Source organism: Coenobita brevimanus, chromosome 6 (assembly GCF_032717465.1).
Source record: "Coenobita brevimanus isolate Jiangsu-jjx chromosome 6, ASM3271746v2, whole genome shotgun sequence".
NCBI lineage: Eukaryota > Metazoa > Arthropoda > Malacostraca > Decapoda > Coenobitidae > Coenobita > Coenobita brevimanus.
In genome coordinates this window covers 47,197,583-47,204,423 of record NC_136959.1, presented here as the reverse complement: position 1 = coordinate 47,204,423, position 6,841 = coordinate 47,197,583, and the positions used below count along the sequence as shown (strand labels likewise).

Here is a 6,841-nt window from a genome sequence, read left to right as displayed (position 1 = left end):
ATGCATACTCGTAATGTTATTCCAAACTAGATTTTCGGCACTGATATTTATTAGCGCCATATATATTAATAGCGAATACTTTCATACACTGAGGTGATTTGTCCATGTGGAGAGGATGGAGGGTGAAAAACTGACGAAGAGAGTGTATGTGAGTGAGATGGAAGGGGGGAGAGGGAGGGGGAGGCCAAAGATGAGATGAGGGGATGGGGTGGAGAGGTATATGAGAGAGGGGGGTGTGAGTTGGGAGCAGGGCAGTGAAATGGCGAGGGACAGGGTGACGTGGAGGCGATTTGTTTGTGGCCACCCCGAAATGGATTGAGGCGTCTGGCAATAGATAGATAGAATAGAATACGTGCATGTTAGAAAGGACGGGAGCCCCTCGAAGAACCACCTAGGCTGAAGATTCTGTTATTCTCGCGGCAGCAGAGCCAACTCCCCTTACGAACGCGGTGCCCATAAGGGACAGTCTTTAGTCAGATGTGTCTGCGCTGACTGTCAGGCGAAGGCTGCATGACGCTGGTATACACCATAGAATTCCAGCAATGAAGAAACGCCTGACACAACAACACAGAGAGGGGAGGTTAGCCTTTGTTCAACGCTACTTCCAGGAGAACCTAGACTTTTGGTCGCGAGTCATGTCCACAGATGAGAAGCGTTGCTCCTCCACCTCGCGTGGTAGGGTTCACTGCTGGAGGAGAAACAACACCAGGTATATGATATTGCCATTTTTATTACTGATAAAATTCCGTACTCTTATTGCCCCCCTCCAGGCTCTGTCTTCGTTGCAGTCATCTTTTTCTATCACTCTGTTACAGTGATTAACCGATATTCAGACTTTTACGTATGGAATAGGTCAATACTGAAGCTGTCTTCCGCAGTCTACATACCCCTCCATCCTTGATTTCCAGTCTTTTAAAGGGAATATGACCAGGTATCTAAAATAATCAGGATCCCTTATTTTTGGATTTATTCTGTTCATATTGTCCTGCAAAAAGATATGATTCCTTCTACTCTTTGCCTCTGTTTTCTTTGTATAAAGACAGTGCCAAGAAAAAAATGTGATCAGTACTAAATAATATAAGGTTAGGGGGACATCTCATCACCTAGTTTTGTCTCATGGCTGCAGTAAAAAAAAAAAAGTAAATATATATTTAACATGCAGATACGAGAGGGTCAACATTTGTGATGAGGCACGATCGGGTCACGTTTCCTGTAACATCTGGGGATACCTGATCCTACATGGCCTGGGTGACTTGTCCAGCAACGAGGGGCGTTATACTGCTGACCAGTATGTCCATATCCTGGAGGAACGTTTCCTGCCATCTTGACGCGCAAAGGGTTTTCCATTCCCAGATGGACCTACTATTTTCATGCATGACCGGTGCCCCATCCACACAGCATGTGTAGTACAGCAGTGGTTTCAGAGATAAGACACACTTCAGCTCTTAGACTGGCTCGCCAAAGCGGCCGATCTAAATGTAATAGAACACGTTTGGGCTGAAATGGTTAATACCTGGCAGCCAGGACTGACGAGAGGACAAGAAATGAACTCCTCAACCACGTAAACGATCAGTGGGAACTTTGCCGGCGCAACATGATTTCATCAGTGGCCTTGTAAGCTCCATGCATGACAGGTTGCAAAGCAGTGATTGAGAAAGAGGGAAGCTGGACCCGATATTGATATGAAAAGTTAGGCAACTGTTATCATTATATAAAGGATATGTATATATAGATAGATAGATATAATAGAGATACAATAGAAAGATCGATATAATAGAGATACAATAGAAAGATCGATATAATAGAGATACAATAGAAAGATATAATAGATAGATAGATAGATATAAGATAGAAATAATATAGGTTAGAGATAGAGAGATAGATATTAGATAAATAGATAGAGTACAGATAGATATAATAGACATAGATATAGATAGATAGGTATAATACAGATAGATAGATATAATAAAGATATACATATGATAGACTGCAGATAGTTAGATACGGTATACATAGACAGCTATAGGTATAATATCTAGACAGATATAGATACAATATATATATCTATCTATCTATCTATATATATATATATATATATATATATATATATATATATATATATATATATATATATATATATATATATATATATATATATATATATATATATATATATATATCTTATCTCATCAGCCGTTTGAGTATCCACTGCAGGACCTATCCCTACCGAAGTGGGGACGATACAGCCAATGTATCTCTAGGCTGTCTAATAGAGAGTGTTTGTAGGGTGAGAAGTGCTTGTAAGTGTAATTGTTGTGTTGGAATGGCTTTGGATGTCTTTGTAGTCTGTGAACCAAGTGTAATCGGCCCGCTCAAGCCGACTGGGTGCAAGCATACTTTAGTATGTGACACTGGTTCAACCACAGCACCCCTTGTGTCCGCCAATGCAGTACGTGGCCAGAAGAACGCTCCCAAAGTTTATTACCGTGGCGGGGCGCGAACCCTAGTTCTTCAGTGTACGAAAACGCACACTTTACCACTGTACTATATATATATATATATATATATATATATATATATATATATATATATATATATATATATATATATATATATATATATATATCTCCCGACTTCGGTCGGGATAGGCCGGTCCTGCAGTGGATACTCAAACAGCTGATGATGATATATATATATATATATATATATCATTCATTCATTGCCAGACGCCATGTATCCCAAACGGGGTGGCCAAGGGCTTAGAGTTAATTGTTTTACAGGGAGGGGCACTAATCCTCCACCAACCCCACTTGACACGTAGGGATGCCAACAGCATCTGGTGTTCCCAGGCGGTCACCCATCCAAGTACTAACCAGACCCAACGTTGCTTAACTTCGCTGATCGGACGGGAAGCGGTGTACTCAACGTGGTATGGCCATATATATAGACTAAAAAAACAGAAATAAAAATGAAATTGTCTATTTTTGTTTGAAAACATCTGTATAATTATCCTTATATATTTTCCACCGCCTACGAGGAGCAAGGTCACTCACACGTAATAAATATAATGTGTTCCTTGGCCTTCCCACACAAACAGGACGGATGAAGTAAACTATTTCAGTGTCTTTACCTCCATATGCGACTTGTTAATGCGTCGGTGGTGGTGGTCGGTGGTCGCGGCGGCGGCGGTGGTGGTGGATTGTGGGTGTTGGTGGGTGACGGTGGTGGTGGTGGGTGGTGGTAGGTGGCGGAGACGGTCGTGATGGTGGCTGTTGTTGTTATTGTTGTTGTTCTTGTGTGTTTGTGTTTACGTTTGTGTGTGTGTGTGTGTGTGTGTGTGTGTGTGTGTGTGTGTGTGTGTGTGTGTGTGTGCGTGTGTGTGTGCGTGTGTGTGTGTGTGTGTGTGTGTGCGCGTGTGTGTGTGTGTGTGTGTGTGTGTGTGTGTGTGTGTGTGTGTGTGTGTGTGTGTGTGTGTGTGTGTGTGTGTGTGTGTGTGTTTCAGTGGGAGAATAGTCAACTCACAAATCACTTTTTGATTCATATCAGACTTCTTCATTTCCCTCTATTTGTGTATTGTAACTTGTTATTTGTATACATATTTTCATCACAACCGCATTTTGTCCACGTATTTCCTTCATTAATATGTAATCATACTTGCCAATATCTATATAAATATCCGTTTCATCTCAAATTTCGCATTCGTCGTGTGACTGAAACTGTTCCGGTACTTGCTGCTCTGTCTGTGGTGGCGAGAGGTTCGGGGTATTAACATGTCGTCCAGAAAGAGCGGACCGAGGCTTGAGCCTTCCACTTTGGGTGTAGTACGAACTTCTGAACGGAGCTGTACATATATATATAACCATACATACATATACGTAGTTATACACACACACATATGCACCTATATACACATGTATTGTACACATACATATACATATACAGTACATACATACGCATACACACACGTACACACATGTACATACATGTACACATACACACAGACATCTGTACATACATATAGGCCTACAGGATATACGAACGTGTTGTCATGGCAGGGGGCATTATGTAGAAAATTTATTGTTTAAACAGGGTGTTTAAAAGAACAATTTTCAGCTGTTTTCTAAAGGAATTTATTGTATGAGTACTGGAAACATTGGATGGCAGACTGTTCTAGAATTTAGGTCCAGCCACTATAAGGGATTTTGCTCCGATGCTAGTGTTTGTTTTGGGGACGTACATATGCTGCTATTGTCTTGTATTGGCAGTATTGATTTCACGTACTTCGGGGTGCGAGAATTGCCAGTTCGGAGCTGTTTTGTTTATTATATTGTAAACTGCTATTCCTAAAGCATACTTATATCTCTGATGAAAAGAGCGAGAGAAAATAATAACATAATTCAGAATCTGTCAATTTTCACCTTCCCTTTTACCGTAACTTTTCTGTGGCTATCTTGGAACAAATCTTTCCACACAAGCATTTCATATTGTTTATTTAAATACTTCCTAAATCTCTTAGTTTTATCTACATCAGGCCTTGGTTTCACAATATCGTGGATTGTTTAATTGGACGATATTTCACCCACATGTTGAAATACTATCTTCAGCAATACGAGAAACACAATTTCAACCTGTGAGTATTTCTTCCACTTAATCACCTGCTTCCCACCCATTAATATGAACTGGTATCCACAATGTACACACTTGGTATAATAGGATAGTTTCTTCCTTTTATCCACGTAGTACCCTATCCACTCAGCAGTATAAGCCTTGCACTTCTAATCCATCCATCATTCCGATTCCTCACGCTTCCTGTCCGCCCAACAATGCATAGGCTTGCCCCCTCACTTCCTGTTTTTGTATCAGCACAACACTCGTAACATTCACTCAAATGGCTCACTTGGTAAGCTGCTGTACTCACGCAGTTGCAAGCGCTGGTTCGAATCCTCGCAATATTTAATTTATTCAGTTCCGGTCTAGCAGCTGTGGGAGGATCACTGCCGTCTTAGTGAAACTTGGCTTGCGGAACCCCTAGACTTCACCAGCTATGCCCGACCAGCGATCTACTGCCACCGCCTACGACCCGTTGAGGGGGGCATCCAGCAGTAGATCCAAGCCCCCGGGAGTCACGAAGATCACAGGTGCGGTGGTGTGGTTCAACGTGAAGTCTGGGTACGGCTTCATCAAGCGCCGGGACACCGGTGCTGATGTTTTCGTGCACAGACTCGAGATCGTTGCACCTAACCCCCGACACTTTCGGCGCTCTCTTGGCGAGGGTGAGGCTGTGGAGTTTCGGCTCCGTCAGTCACCCAAGGGTCCCGAGGCTACGGATGTCACTGGGCCGGGAGGTGCTGCTGTGCAGGGCTCTGCCCAAGCACGGCGGCACCCCACGGCCCAGAGACGCCAGTCTCGTGGTCCTGGGTGTTCTGGGGAGACTAATCTCCTGGTCTCGATGTGCGTCGCTACGGCACAGGCTTTTTGTGGGGGCGACAAGGCTCTGTTGCACGTTCTCCTCCCTCAGATCTTTGAGGAGAACGGGCTACCAAGACTTGTCATCCCCCAGAGCTTTGTCGGAGACGTACATTCAGCCCCTCGTCCAGATCGTCGTCCCCGGCTGCCTCCTGAGCAGCCCAAGTCCCGGCCACCTCCACCTCGGCCCCGCTGTACACCGCGCAAACGGCTGTGCCTGGACGGACCCCTCAACAGGGCGACTGGCTCGTCTGTCTCTCCCCCTACCGACCCGGCACCGATCACGGCCGTGGAGCTTGACACCATCACCATCGTTGCTGAGATCCACTTCTTGCCGTCTGCAGCCGAGGGGGAAAGGGCTGCCGTCCCCGTTTCGCCCGACCACCGCGACGTCGAGGGCCCTTCCACCCCCGTTTCTTCACCTGCTGCTGAGGGAGTGGATCTCACAACTTCCGCCACCGATCCGCCGCCTGCAAGCCCCTCACCTGCCCTTGTTCTGCAATCCTCTGCTGAGTCCGACGATGCTGCGTGTACTCGTGAGCTCATCGCCGCCAGGATCGAACGCGGCATAACTCTAGCTCTTGGCCGAGTCCTTCAAGACTCCCAGTTAGGCGTTCCACCTCGCCTTAGGGACTCGGGAGAGCTAGAGTTGTACGAGGATGTAGATCGCGACTCCGAGTACACTGACATCTCGGACTCTGATGGGCAGACTTGAGGTGCTTTTTTGCCCAGCAGCCTCTTCTGCTTCCTTCCGCCTGCTGCCCCGTCGTGCTTGTCGATCATCGGGCAGCCGTTTTCACCACCGACCATCCCACCTTCCCCTGCCCCTGCCGCTTTTCCCCTCGTCCTTCAGCCTGCTGTTCCCGCTTTGCTCTGATTCGAGAGCTTGATTCCGCCTTTTCCCTGACGGGCTCTCTGTTTGCCCGTGCCCCTACATGTGCGGGGCGAATATCTACACACACACACACACACACACACACACTCACTCGTAAACACAATGTCCTTCTGTCCTCACTTTCCATCATTCTTTCTTCTCACTTCCTATTCAACCTTCAGAACAGTTAATTTTCCTGCTCATTCACCAACACGGTTTCTACATTTCATAAATATCCACCACAACAGTTTTTACATTTCAGACCCTCTCTCATAATAAAGTTTTTAGATTTCCTATCCCTTCAATGAAAGTTTTCATACTTTCTATTCATCTACCCAATACTTTCTAAATTTCCTTTCCATTCACTACATCGGCTTTGAGATTTCCTATCCATTTGTCGAATCGGTTTTTACATATATCCATATATCAAAAAGAATTTTCACATTTTTAAACCATATAACCCAAACAGTTTTTATATATGTCCATGCATCAAAGTTTTTT

General features: G+C 44.8%; 1 non-coding gene across 1 annotated transcript; it reads right to left on the bottom strand.

The window, feature by feature from the left end:
• Window positions 1–2,824: 2,824 nt before the first annotated feature.
• LOC145403341 (5S ribosomal RNA) lies at window positions 2,825–2,943 on the bottom strand. The gene has a single exon (XR_013897980.1). It is a non-coding gene; the product is annotated as a 5S ribosomal RNA (ribosomal RNA).
• Window positions 2,944–6,841: the final 3,898 nt, after the last annotated feature.